Here is a 14835-nt window from a genome sequence, read left to right as displayed (position 1 = left end):
CCTCCAACTAGGATGGTGTACCCCACTTTCATGAAGTCAGGGCCACGACCGAGTTAAAGAGCAAGAGGGAGAGGACCGGTCCATGCTTTGGGGGGCACAACCACCATGAAGAGGCGTCCCCGATAGTTATCCTAGAATAGGTTGTGGCTGATGGTGAGGGCCAGAATATTAAAGAGTGATAATTCCAGAGCGACACTGTGAGACTGATCATTTCCCAGGATTGAAGGACATCTTCCATTAATCGGACCAATATCGAATCAATTCCAGATTAGTAGTGGGTGACAAAACAGCATTCTTTTAGCAGTGGGATGGGTGCTTACTAAACGTCATAATGCGGAATAATTTGCAAAAAGGAAGCGTGGTCAATTATAGAGATGAGGAACTACATTATGCAACTGCAGCTGTCACTGGGAGAGGGAGGAGAAGGTTCCATTGACAACATGTGTCCTCGTGTATGCGTTGAGGTTGCCCGGGTGGGACGGATCATCGAGGGTGTAACTGGCTCAGATGTAAAAAGCAGCATTCCATGCTTTTGACTCACAGTTTCCATAAAAGCAGCAAGTACGGCATGGCTGCTGCAACCTTCGACCATATTGGATCATAGCGCTTCCCGTTTTGAAAGTCGGAGGGGAAGGTACGGCCGAGCTCTTGAAATCAGAAACACCGAAGATACTGAAAACAAAAGGCCTACTGAAGCAGGTGAGCCCAGAAACTCGACTTTTGTCTTAAACTTTGGCAAAACAAAACCCAGTCGTTTTCCTCCACCTGGCTTCTTCCTAATTATTACTTGTTTCATCTTGTACCAGGTAGATAATGCTTCGGCTGGGTTTGCACAATGTCTAAATAACCAAGCTAGTTTGTCTTCAGGTTTTAAAGCTTCTGTTTCTCATCAAGTTATTGCTTGTGCTCCGGGGCAGAAGGGAAAGGGGCGTCTTTATGAAGTTTCTTCTTGTTGCTACTTGTGCTAACATTAATCTACACAACAAAAAAAAAAGATAATTGCATGAGGTTAGCGATTCATAAATCCGAAGATTTATCCGCAATATCGCCTCTTGGGTAATAAAACCTGTATTGATTAAAGCAAAGTTATCGCCAAAGTGGCAAAACATCCGAGTTTGAACCTAACATTGACAATAATTGGGCAAAACGATTCCTCGTGATAACTACATGGTATTCATAGAATACTTGCTCTGTGCAATCAACTTATTGCGAGCCAACTCTTCTGTTTTTGAACATTTTTTTTTTTAAATCCAATATGTCTGCCAGACCACGTGAGCGATGACATCATAAATTTATATTCTCTAATATAATTGTTGCATAGATCACGCTCAATACATTTCAAACTGATCAGACCAAGTGTGGTCCCTGTCGAATTATGACGTCATAATTATGGCACCAATGACGTCATCATTAACAAAACCTATTTCCAATATGGAGTTCTTTACAATGAGCCACGTTTCAATTTTTTCCAAGCAGCGGTTTTTGGAGATATAGAGGTGCAACGTTTTTCGGTTTTACCAAGATGGCACCTGCAACACATAACCTATGACGTCATGATTATCATTAAAATGATAATGATAAAATGATTTCGCTCTTTCACGAGCCTCGATCTTGTATACAAACAAACAAAAAAAATAAATATATATATCTATATATTTGAAAGGAGGAGGAGCTCCCATGGTGAAAATTTTGTGTCCATCAGAGCAACAGTTGCTGAATTTTTTTTGATAATGATCAGATGGATAAGTGTTGTATTTGTCGATTCATGACGTCATAACGAAGGCACCGATGATATCAGCATTAACATATCTTATTCCCCATGGGGAGTAGTTGACAATGACCCAGGTCTCACTTTTTGGCATGGAGTGGTTTCAGAGATATAGAAGTGCGAAGAGTTTTCCAAGATGGCGCCTATACCACGTGACCTATGACGTCATAATAATCATTAAAATATTCTACACGCGGAGGCGCTCCTATGGTTAAAATTTCATGTCAATCGGACTAACGGTTGCCGAGAAAATGATTTTTTAAAATTCAGACACCTATGGCACACGGCACACGTACGCAGATGAATGCTGAACCCCACTTTTCGCTTCCCGAGTGCAGGGTAATTAGCAATTATCAATTATAATTATAATTATAACTAGAACTGCCACTTTAAAACTGCTGGCAGTGATGACCGGTTTACTCGCACCCACTTTTGATACAACCCCACTTTTGATACAACCCCACTTTTGATACAACCCCACTTTTGATACAACCCCACTTTTGAGACAACCCCACTTTCATTAGACATGCTTTGACACAACCCCCTTGGATACAACCCTGACACAAACACACACACACACACACACACACACACACACACACACACACACACACACACACACACACACACATCCCTCCTACCCCCACCCACACCACTCCCCCCAAACACGCACCCCTCCAAACACACACACACACACACACACACACACACACACACACACACACACACACACATCTCGTTTTTTCATTTCTGTTCCTCACAATTCTATCCCACTCTTTCATTCACAGACACACACACAAACACACACACACACACACACCCCACCCCCAACACACACACACACACACACACACACACACACACACACACACACACACACACACACACACACACACACACACATCTCGTTTTTTCATTTCTGTTCCTCAATTCTATCCCTCTCTTTCATTCACAGACATACACACACACACACACACACACACACACACACACACACACACACACACACACACACACACACACACACACACACGCACACCCCTCCACACATACACACACACACACACACACCCCTCCACACATACACACACATCCAACCCCCCCCCCTCCTCCACACACACACCTCAACCCCCTCCCCCCCACTCCCCAACATATTCTGTTACGTGGTCCCCTCGGTGACTACCTGGTCTCGGTGACCCCCGGACCGTGAGAGGACCTTCGCCAGAAAGTAGTATTATATATGCGCTTTCGCAACGCAATCCCTATGAATTCCACCCAAGAGAAACTGATGTTCAATGATATATTTCCAGGGTAAGGATATCATACAATTTCAATGATACAATCACGGATATTCCCCGAGCAATCAACAACAAACAACCATCAACAATTCCCAATCCACAATCAATTCCCTATATGATTAAGATGGCCATCTTATATGTGTGTGTCCCCTTCTGTACTCACGACCCCCTTTTGGTCTCTGCCCCTCACAATGTCTCTGGGCCCCTCCTGACCAAGATGCTGGTCGGCGTCGCCGCACTCGGGCGGTTGAACGAACCCCGGGTGGACGTGTTTCCACCGGGCAGGTATCGTACCAGGCACCGCGGCTGCAGCCCCTCGTGGCCACACGAAGCGGGTACGGTAAAGCAAGCCAAAAGCCCCACGCCGCTTGCAAGGCGTGTTAGGCCCCAACGTGCGACCCGTACGCGTCTGTTTAGACGGTGCCGCGAACGGTGCCAGACGCAGGGTCGATGCACGGCCCCACGTCAACTTGACGTCTCCACCGGGTAGGTACACGTCCCGGTAACTCCTCTCGCCAGACGGGCTTCGGAACGCCGCTTTTCCACGCGGCGCAAGGTCGATCCCACCTTTCGTCGGAGCGGGCGAGGAAGAAGAATACTCGTCGCTTTTCTTCCTCGTGTCTTTTCCTCTCCGTTTCCGGTCACTTCCGTTTCCGGACACTTTTCAGAAGGGCTCCTGACCCTCCAACCACAACAACCCTTAATCTATTACACATGGATAAGCAAAGACCTGAATGGTAATTCACATACATTCACATAAATATGTAACACTCCCCCCCTTCAAGAAAGAAAGTTTGAACCCAGCGAAAACTTTCTTTGCCGGCCAATTTGGAGAAACAAACCAGATAACTCAACCCCCCCACATTATCAGTTCCCCCCGGGCACAGTTATCACTTAAAAATAAAGCAACCAAAATTTCACCACAACCCCTCCAGATTACTCCCTCTGGACTAAGCACCAGCAACGACATTGTCCCTGCCAAATCAAACTCCATCTCATGACCCTCTGACTTTGACCGTCAGTTTCTTGTGAATGAAGGTTAAGGGGTTGATCAAAGATCCAAAGTTAAGCAACTCGATAGCACTTTTTCCGGGAGGCCAAGCCAAGTATTCACTACATGGATGCCTTTAGGAACGTGGAGTTCACGGTTAGTCCGTGCAGGAAAGTTCTCTACATGGGCGCCTTGAGGAACGTGGAGTTCACGGTTAGTCCGTGCATGAAAGTTCACTACATGGACGCCTTTAGGAACGGCGTTCACGGTTAATCCGTGTAGGAATCTTGGCTCGGCGGCTCCGCCGCATTCAGTACTTCAACTTCTCAGAACTTCCCTAATAATTAGGGTGGGACCACTTGTCCCTGTAGTCCCATGAATAGCGGTCTCCTTCTCGGCCACTACTTTGCCAATCCTTCCTTCGGGAGCGGCGGTAACTCAGGGAGCCTCCATAATAACATTGATTGCGGCCACCACCAAAACTACCGCCCAGTTGTCCTCTCCTGTAGACCTCTTGACGCCTACGAAATGCCTTCCCTACTGTTATGGTCCGACCCTCCAAATCCTTGCCATTCCAATTCTTCTCTGCCTCTCTGGCGTCTTTTGTGCTGGCAAACGTGACAAAGCCGAACCCTCTTAACTGTTGCGTTTCCCAGTCTCTTACCAACCGCACTTCCACCAGCGGCCCATATCTGTTGAAGACAGAGGTCAGAACTTCTTCCTCTGTTTTGAAGTTCAGTCCCCCTACAAATAACTTGGCACTTTTGTCGCCATCCCGAGCTGGTGTGGTGTTATTTTCCCTGCTGGGCTCTTTACCAACCCTCAGGTTACCATAAACTTGACCCCCGGCCAAATCATTCCCGATAACCACAGATACACCCTCTACAGGAAGCGTGGCTTGTAAACCGACGGTGACCGGTCCTGACATCAAATCGGACTCCAAATGGATGACATGAAGGGGAGCACTAACACCGCCCCCGATCCCCTGTAAACGAACACTATCCCCCGTTGCCGTCTCCTCGGACCATGGCAAAATGCCTTCAAGCATTAAAGATTGATGTGCCCCTGTGTCCCTCAATATCCTAACCGGTTTCCGGTTAGTCGAGGCTCCATCCCGTGACACAAACCCCTCTGAAATAAATGGTTGGTAACCCTTTTGATGGCGATTTCTCACAATGGCCATTGCATTTGGAGTCGTAATAGTCGGACTCCGCTCTGGGTCTTCCCTTTTCATGCGGTAACAACTGGACATCAAGTGTCCAGGTTTCTTGCAAAAAGCGCAAGTAGGCCCGGAGGAAAAACTCGTGGTCTGCCTCGGGCCCCCCGAACTATAAGTTTGTCTTGGGCCCGCATCCCTCTGATTTCGAACAGGTGGGGTATCATAGTTGTCCCCATAATCATCTCGAGGCCGCCGCCATGTAAGGTCGTTCTCCGCACCGGGTGTTCCATAACTCCCCTGCTGAAGTCTAGGCGAGGAGTTAGGTTTGTGGACCCCTATTCGGTGGGTTAAGGCATAATCATCTGCCATGGTGGCTGCGTCCCACAACTTTGGTACTTTCTTTTCCTGCAGGTACACTTTGATGTCCTCGTGGACACACTGCTGGAATTCCTCCACCAGGATCAAGTCACGCAATGTTTCGAAGTCTTTCCCGACTCCTTTTGACTCACACCACCGATCAAACATGTTTTCTTTCACTCTGGCAAACTCCACATGGGTCTCACTCTCCCTCTTCCTGGCATTCCTGAATTTTTGCCTGTAAGCTTCCGGAACCAACTCATAGGCTTTGAGGATGTGCTTCTTCAGTACCTCATAATCTGCACATTGGTCCATTGGTAGCGCCGAATAAATCTCTTGAGCTTTTCCCACCAGCACACTTTGCACTAGTATGGTCCAGGCCTCCTCCGGCCAGTTTAATTGTCGAGCCACTTTCTCAAAGTGTGGAAAAAATTTCGCGACTTCCTTTTCACAGAACGGTGGAACCAGCCTCACATGTCTGCCCACATCCCAGGTTTTCTGGTTAGGTGTCGACCCCGTCAGCAAGGGTGGTGCCTCTCCCCGTTCTCTCATTAACTCCAGCTCCTTGAATTTAATTTCCTGCCGAAGCTCCATGTCACGTTCCTTTAATTCCCTTTCTGCTTTTCTCTCCTCTGCTTCGAGTTCCCTTGCAGCTCTCCTCTCCTCTGCTTGTTTCTCTTCTCTCCTCTCTTCTGCTTTCCTTTCTTCTTCTGCTCTTTCCTTTTCTGCTTTCCTTTCCTCTTCTTTTCTTTCCTTTTCTGCTTTCCTTTCTTCTTCTGCTCTTTCCTTTTCTGCTTTCCTTTCTTCTTCTGCTCTTTCCTTTTCTGCTTTCCTTTCTTCTTCTGCTCTTTCCTTTTCTGCTTTCCTTTTCTGCTTTCCTTTCTTCTTCTGCTCTTTCCTTTTCTGCTTTCCTTTCTTCTTCTTTAATCCGTTCCTGGCTCCGTAATTGCAACTCCAGTTTCCGGAGCTCAACATCTTCTGGTTCTTCGGGTAGCCACTCCCAGGCTAACTCGTCCCATGTTCCTAATCCCACCATAGATTGTATCACCGTGGCCTGCAACTCTGCCTTCCTCAAATTAGTTCGGACCTCCAAGTTAAAATGTTTGGCCAATTTCAAGAGGTCCGACTTTAGTAACGCTCGGAACTGTGCCTCACTCGGTGTTACCGCAAAGTTCTGTGCCACAAACGCCATGGTGACTATCGTTAACACCTGTTAACCTTCACCCAAGACTTTACCACAATTTCCCCAAAAATTTTCCAATTAATACTTAATTAATAAATTTTAATTAATAAAAATATTATTTTATTATTTTATACAATTTTAGATCCCGGACAGACCCAATTGCGAATCCGCAAATCGTAATTTGGACGAGCCCCCAATTCTGTTACGTGGTCCCCTCGGTGACTACCTGGTCTCGGTGACCCCCGGACCGTGAGAGGACCTTCGCCAGAAAGTAGTATTATATATGCGCTTTCGCAACGCAATCCCTATGAATTCCACCCAAGAGAAACTGATGTTCAATGATATATTTCCAGGGTAAGGATATCATACAATTTCAATGATACAATCACGGATATTCCCCGAGCAATCAACAACAAACAACCATCAACAATTCCCAATCCACAATCAATTCCCTATATGATTAAGATGGCCATCTTATATATGTGTGTCCCCTTCTGTACTCACGACCCCCTTTTGGTCTCTGCCCCTCACAATGTCTCTGGGCCCCTCCTGACCAAGATGCTGGTCGGCGTCGCCGCACTCGGGCGGTTGAACGAACCCCGGGTGGACGTGTTTCCACCGGGCAGGTATCGTACCAGGCACCGCGGCTGCAGCCCCTCGTGGCCACGCGAAGCGGGTACGGTAAAGCAAGCCAAAAGCCCCATGCCGCTTGCAAGGCGTGTTAGGCCCCAACGTGCGACCCGTACGCGTCTGTTTAGACGGTGCCGCGAACGGTGCCAGACGCGGGGTCGATGCACGGCCCCATGTCAACTTGACGTCTCCACCGGGTAGGTACACGTCCCGGTAACTCCTCTCGCCAGACGGGCTTCGGAACGCCGCTTTTCCACGCGGCGCAAGGTCGATCCCACCTTTCGTCGGAGCGGGCGAGGAAGAAGAATACTCGTCGCTTTTCTTCCTCGTGTCTTTTCCTCTTCCGTTTCCGGTCACTTCCGTTTCCGGACACTTTTCAGAAGGGCTCCTGACCCTCCAACCACAACAACCCTTAATCTATTACACATGGATAAGCAAAGACCTGAATGGTAATTCACATACATTCACATAAATATGTAACAACACACATATCCACCCCCCCCCCCCACCCACACACACGCACATCCCCACACCCACACACACACACATCCACACACGCACATCCACACACAAACACACACACACACAAACACACGCACACATACCCCCACCCCTAACACACACACCCACACACGCACACACACACCAACCCCCCCACCCACCCACACACACACACACATCCCCACACACACACATTCCCCCTACCCCCCACCCACATACACACACATAAACACATGCACACATCCCCCCACCCCCACCCCCAACACACACAAGTGTGGAAAGTGGTTTTGCATCACTAGCACAAGTGTGGAAATTGGTTTACAACACTAACACAAGTGAGAAAAGTGGTTTTGCAACACGACCACAAGTGCGAAAAGTGGTTTTCAACACTAACACAAGTGCGAAAAGTCGTTTTGCATGACAAGCACAAGTGTGTAAAGTGGTTCTGCAACACTAACACAAGTGTGGAAAGTGGTTTTGCATCACTCGCACAAGTGTGGAAATTGGTTTTGCAACACTAACACAAGTGGGGAAAGTGGTTTTCAACACGAACACAATTGCAAAAAGTGGTTTTCAATACTAACCAAAGTGCGAAAAGTTGTTTTCCACACAAGCACAAGTGCAGAAAGTGGATTTGCAACACAGGCACAAATGTAGAACGTGGTTTTCATCATGATCGCAGGGTGTGGAAAGTGGTTTTGCAACGCTAGCTCAAGTGCGGAGAGTGGTTTTCAACGCCAGCACAAGTGCGAAAAGTGGTTTTGCAACACGAACAAAAGTGCAAAAAGTGGTATTCAGTACCAGCACAATTGCGGCAAGTTGTTCTGCAACACGAGTTCAAGTGCGGAAAGTGCTTTTCAACACAAGCACAAGTGCGAAAAAGTGGTTTGGCAACACTAACACAAGTGCGATAAGTGGTTTTGCATCACCAGCACAAGTGTGGAAAGTGGTTTTCAACACGAGCACAAGTGGGGAAAGTGGCTTTGCAATACTCGCACAAGTGCGAAAAGTGGTTTTGCATTGCTAGCATAAGTGTGGAAAGTGGTTTTCAATGCCACCACATGTGCGGAAAGTGGTTCTGCAACACTAACACAACTGTGAGAAGTGGTTTACAACAATAACACAAGTGCAAAAAGTGGTTTTGCAACACGACCACAAGTGCGAAAAGTTGTTTTCCACACAAGCACAAGTGCAGAAAGTGGATTTGCAATACTCGCACAAGTGCGAAAAGTGGTTTTGCATTGCTAGCATAAGTGTGGAAAGTGGTTTTACAACACCAACAAAAGTGTGGAAAGTGGTTTTCAATCCCAACACAAGTGCGGAAGGTGGTTCTGCAACACGAACACAAGTGTGGAAAGTATTTTTGCAACACGACCACAAGTGCGAAAAGTGGTTTTCAACACGAACACATGTATGGAAAGTGGTTTTGCACCACTAGCACAAGTGTGGAAAGTGGTTTTGCATCACTAGCACAAGTGTGGAAAGTGGTTTTGCAACATGAACACAAGTGGGGAAAGTGGCTTTGCAATAATCGCACAAGTGCGAAAGTGGTTTTGCAATACTAACACAAGTGCGAAAGTGGTTTTGCAAAACTAACACAAGTGCGATAAGTGGTTTTCAACGCAACCACAAGTGCGGGAAGTGGTTCTGCAACACTAATACAAGTGTGGAAAGTATTTTTGCAACACGACCACAAGTGCGAAAAGTGGTTTTCAACACTAACACAAGTATGGAAAGTGGTTTTGCATCACTAGCACAAGTGTGGAAAGTGGTTTTGCATCACCAGCACAAGTGTGGAAAGTGGTTTTGCAACATGAACACAAGTTGGGAAAGTGTCTTTGCAATACTCGCACAAGTGCGAAAAGTGGTTTTGCATTGCTAGCATAAGTGTGGAAAGTGGTTTTACAACACCAAGACAAGTGTGGCAAGTGGTTTTCAATGCCAACACAAGTGCGGAAGGTGTGTCTGCAACACTAACACAAGTGCGAAAAGTGGGTTTGCATCACCAGCACAAGTGTGGAAAGTGGTTTTGCATCACTAGCACAAGTGTGGAAAGTGGTTTTGCAACACGAACACAAGTGGGGAAAGTGGCTTTGCAATACTCGCACAAGTGCGGAAAGTTGTTTTGCATCACTAACACAAGTGTGGAAAGTGGTTTTGCATCACTAGCACAAGTGTGGAAATTGGTTTACAACACAAACACAAGTGCGAAAAGTGGTTTTCAACACTAACACAAGTGCGAAAAGTGGTTTTCAACACTAACACAAGTGCGAAAAGTCGTTTTGCATGAGAAGCACAAGTGTGTAAAGTGGTTCTGCAACACTAACACAAGTGTGGAAAGTGGTTTTGCAACACTCGCTCAAGTGTGGAAATTGGTTTTGTAACACTAAGACAAATGCGAATTGTGGTTTTCAACACTAGCGCAGGTGCGAAAAGTGGTTTTGCAACACTAACACAAGTGTGAAGAGTGGTTTTCAACATGAACACAATTGCAAAAAGTGGTTTTCAACACTAACCAAAGTGCGAAAAGTTGTTTTCCACACAAGCACAAGTGCAGAAAGTGGATTTGCAATACTCGCACAAGTGCGAAAAGTGGTTTTGCATTGCTAGCATAAGTGTGGAAAGTGGTTTTACAACACCAACAAAAGTGTGGAAAGTGGTTTTCAATCCCAACACAAGTGCGGAAGGTGGTTCTGCAACACTAACACAAGTGCGAAAAGTGGGTTTGCATCACCAGCACAAGTGTGGAAAGTGGTTTTGCATCACTAGCACAAGTGTGTAAAGTGGTTTTGCAACACGAACATAAGTGGGGAAAGTTGTTTTGCATTGCTAGCACAAGTGTGGAAAGTGGTTTTGCAACACCAACACAAGTGTGGAAAGTGGTTTTCAATGCCACCACAAGTGCGGAGAAGTGGTTCTGCAACACTAACACAAGTGTGGAAAGTGGTTTTGCATCACTAGCACAAGTGTGGAAATTGGTTTACAACACTAACACAATACTAACACAAGTGCGAAAAGTGGTTTTGCAACACGACCACAAGTGCAAAAAGTGGTTTTCAACACTAACACAAGTGCGAAAAGTCGTTTTGCATGAGAAGCACAAGTGTGTAAAGTGGTTCTGCAACACTAACACAAGTGTGGAAAGTGGTTTTGCATCACTCGCACAAGTGTGGAAATTGGTTTTGTAACACTAAGACAAATGCGAATTGTGGTTTTCAACACTAGCGCAGGTGCGAAAAGTGGTTTTGCAACACTAACACAAGTGTGAAGAGTGGTTTTCAACACGAACACAATTGCAAAAAGTGGTTTTCAACACTAACCAAAGTGCGAAGTTGTTTTCCACACAAGCACAAGTGCAGAAAGTGGATTTGCAATACTCGCACAAGTGCGAAAAGTGGTTTTGCATTGCTAGCATAAGTGTGGAAAGTGGTTTTACAACACCAACAAAAGTGTGGAAAGTGGTTTTCAATCCCAACACAAGTGCAGAAGGTGGTTCTGCAACACTAACACAAGTGCGAAAAGTGGGTTTGCATCACCAGCACAAGTGTGGAAAGTGGTTTTGCATCACTAGCACAAGTGTGTAAAGTGGTTTTGCAACACGAACACAAGTGGGGAAAGTTGTTTTGCATTGCTAGCACAAGTGTGGAAAGTGGTTTTGCAACACCAACACAAGTGTGGAAAGTGGTTTTCAATGCCACCACAAGTGCGGAGAAGTGGTTCTGCAACACTAACACAAGTGTGGAAAGTGGTTTTGCATCACTAGCACAAGTGTGGAAATTGGTTTACAACACTAACACAAGTGAGAAAAGTGGTTTTGCAACACGACCACAAGTGCGAAAAGTGGTTTTCAACATGAACACAAGTGCGAAAAGTCGTTTTGCATGACAAGCACAAGTGTGTAAAGTGGTTCTGCAACACTAACACAAGTGTGGAAAGTGGTTTTGCATCACTCGCACAAGTGTGGAAATTGGTTTTGCAACACTAAGACAAATGCGAATTGTGGTTTTCAACACTAGCGCAGGTACGAAAAGTGGTTTTGCAACACTAACACAAGTGTGAAGAGTGGTTTTCAACACGAACACAATTGCAAAAAGTGGTTTTCAACACTAACCAAAGTGCGAAAAGTTGTTTTCCACACAAGCACAAGTGCAGAAAGTGGATTTGCAACACAGGCACAAGTATAGAACATCGTTTTCAACATGATCGCAGGGTGTGGAAAGTGGTTTTGCAACACTAGCTCAAGTGCGGAGAGTGGTTTTCAACGCCAGCACAAGTGCGAAAAGTGGTTTTGCAACACTAACAAAAGTGCAAAAAGTGGTATTCAATCCCAGCACAATGCGGAAAGATGTTCTGCAACACGAGTTCAAGTGCGGAAAGTGCTTTTCAACACAAGCACAAGTGCGAAAAAGTGGTTTGGCAACACAAACACAAGTGCGATAAGTGGTTTTCAATGCCAGTATGAAAGTGGTTTTTGCCAGTATGAAAGTATGTGCCAGTATGAATGTATGAAAGTGTGAAAGTGTGAAAGTGTGAAATGCCAGTATGAAAGTGGCGGAAAGTGGTTTTTGCAACAATAACACAAGTGCGAAAAGTGGTTTTGCAACACTAACGCAAGTGTGGAAAGTGCTTTTCAACATGGGCACAAGTGCGGAAAGTGGTTTTCAATGCCAGCGCAAGTGTGGAAATTGGTTTTGCAACACCAAGACAAATGCGAATTGTGGTTTTCAACACTCGCGCAAGTGCGAAAAGTGGTTTTGCAACACTAACACAAGTGCAAAAAGTGGTTTTCAACACCAGCACAAGTGCGGAAAGTGGTTTTGCAACACAGGCACAAGTGAGACAAATGGTTTTGCAACACTAACACAAGTGCAAAAAGTGGTTTTCAACACTAGCACGAGTGCGGAAAGTGGTTTGCAACACTAACACTGGTGCGAAAGGTGGTTTTCAACACCAACACAAGTGCGAAAAGTCGTTTTGCATTACAAGCACAAGTGTGTAAAGTGGTTTGCAACACCAACACAAGTGCAAAAAGTGGTTTTCTACACTAACGCAAGTGCGAAAAGTCGTTTTGCATTACAAGCACAAGTGTGTAAAGTGGTTTGCAACACCAACACAAGTGTGGAAAGTGGTTCTGCAACACTAACACAACTGCAAAAAGTGGTTTTGCAACACGACAACAAGTGCGAACAGTGGTTTTCAACACTAACACAAGTGCGAAAAGTCGTTTTGCATTACAAGCACTAGTGTGTAAAGTGGTTTTGCAACACCAACACAAGTGTGGAAAGTGGTTTTGCATCACGAGCAAAAGTGTGGAAAGTGGTTTTGCAACACCAACACAAGTGTGAAAAGTGGGTTTACAACACTAACACAAGTGCGAAAAGTCGTTTTCAACACTAACACTAGTGCGAATAGTCATTTTGCATTACAAGCACAAGTGTGTAAAGTGGTTTTGCAACACGACCACAAGTGGGAAAAGTGGTTTTGCAACACAATACAAGTGTGGAAAGTAGTTTTACACCACGACCACAAGTGCGAAAAGTGGTTTTCAACACTAACACAAGTGTGGAAAATGGATTTGCAACACCAAGAAAATGCGAATTGTGGTTTTCAACACTAGCACAAGTGCGAAAAGTGGTTTTGCAACACTAACACAAGTGTGAAATGTGGTTTTCAACACGAACACAATTGCAAAAAGTGGTTTTCAACACTAACCAAAGTGCGAAAAGTTGTTTTCAACACCAGCACAAGTGCGGAAAGTGGTTTTGCAACACAGGCACAAGTGTAGAACGTGGTTTTCAACATGATCGCAAGTGTGGAAAGTGGTTTTGCAACACTAGCTCAAGTGAGGAGAGTGGTTTTCAATGCCAGCACAGGTGCGAAAAGTAGTTTTGCAACAGTAACACAAGCGAGACAAATGGTTTTGCAACACTAACACAAGTGCAAAAAGTGGTTTTCAACACCAGCATGAGTGCGGAAAGTGGTTTTGAAACACTAAGTCAAATGCGAATTGTGGTTTTCAACACTGGCGCAAGTGCGAAAAGTGGTTTTCAACGCTAACACAATTGCAAAAAGTGGTATTCAATGCCAGCACAAGTGTGGAAAGTGGTTTTGCAACACCAACACAAGTGCAAAAAGTGGTATTCAATGTCAGCACAAGTCCGTGCAAGAGGAGCCTGCCGAAAGAGGTTCGTGAAAGGCTTTTCGAGCGCGCTTATATATCGCGCTTTGAGATCAATCCGCGCTCTTTGAAACCACGCCCGCCAGCGAGCTCACCTCAGCCCTGGTTGGTTGGCGAGGGCTCACCGGCTCCGCCCTTGACGGCGAGTTGACAGGGCCATGCCTCGTTCCCGGCGCTCCGCCCCCTTCTTCCTCGAGCTTGACCGCGTGGTTAATGGCGGCGCCTGTGCTCACGCTAACCAAGGCGCGTGACAGAATTGGGAGAGAAAGGTTGGCAAAATGGCCAGAATGGATTGGGACCTATCTTATTTGATTAATGCAATGCAGCTTCAACTATTGGGAACACAGCCTTATCTGAAACACATACTAAGGAAATAACTGAAAGTTCCTATGGTGTCCTACATGTTGCATATGATTTAACTATGGGTGCGACCTTTAACCTTTTAAATGATGGAATATTATTCACAAGTATTTACAAAGTGAGGAGTTCTCAAAACTGCAACACTGCTTCCACTCCTGACACCAATTGTTGCGGATTCGGGGGTCGGCGCTCCCCTTATCAAGGGGGGGGGGGGGGGTTAATACCCTTGACTTGTAAGCTGGCCGTCCCCCAATCCAGGAAGCTATGACGCTCCTTCCGGTCGGAATTAGCTAGGGTGATTGGTCAATGAAGTCCCAAATACCTACTTACTAGCCCGACCGTAAAGCAGGGAAATAACTCCCGCTCGAACCACGGATGAGATGGAAATTGCCGAGCAGTTAGCAATCCGC

The 14835-nt window shown here is 45.9% G+C and overlaps 1 protein-coding gene across 3 annotated transcripts in view; it reads left to right on the top strand.

Moving 5' to 3' along the window:
- Positions 1–402: 402 nt before the first annotated feature.
- Positions 403–14835, top strand: part of LOC137434467 (ras-related protein Rab5) — a 34555-nt gene continuing 20122 nt past the window's right edge. The window contains exon 1 of one of the 3 annotated variants that reach the window (XM_068127490.2): positions 403–699. The gene's annotated coding sequence lies outside the window, so the exon portion shown is untranslated. The remainder of the gene's footprint in view (positions 700–14835) is intronic. The other 2 variants (XM_068127493.2, XM_068127491.2) reach the window with 2 other exon arrangements.

Source organism: Myxine glutinosa, chromosome 10, assembly GCF_964187855.1.
Source record: "Myxine glutinosa chromosome 10, kmMyxGlut1.1, whole genome shotgun sequence".
NCBI classification, from domain to species: Eukaryota; Metazoa; Chordata; class Myxini; order Myxiniformes; family Myxinidae; genus Myxine; species Myxine glutinosa.
Note: the sequence above shows the minus strand (reverse complement) of the source record. Positions and strands in the feature narration are given on the sequence as shown.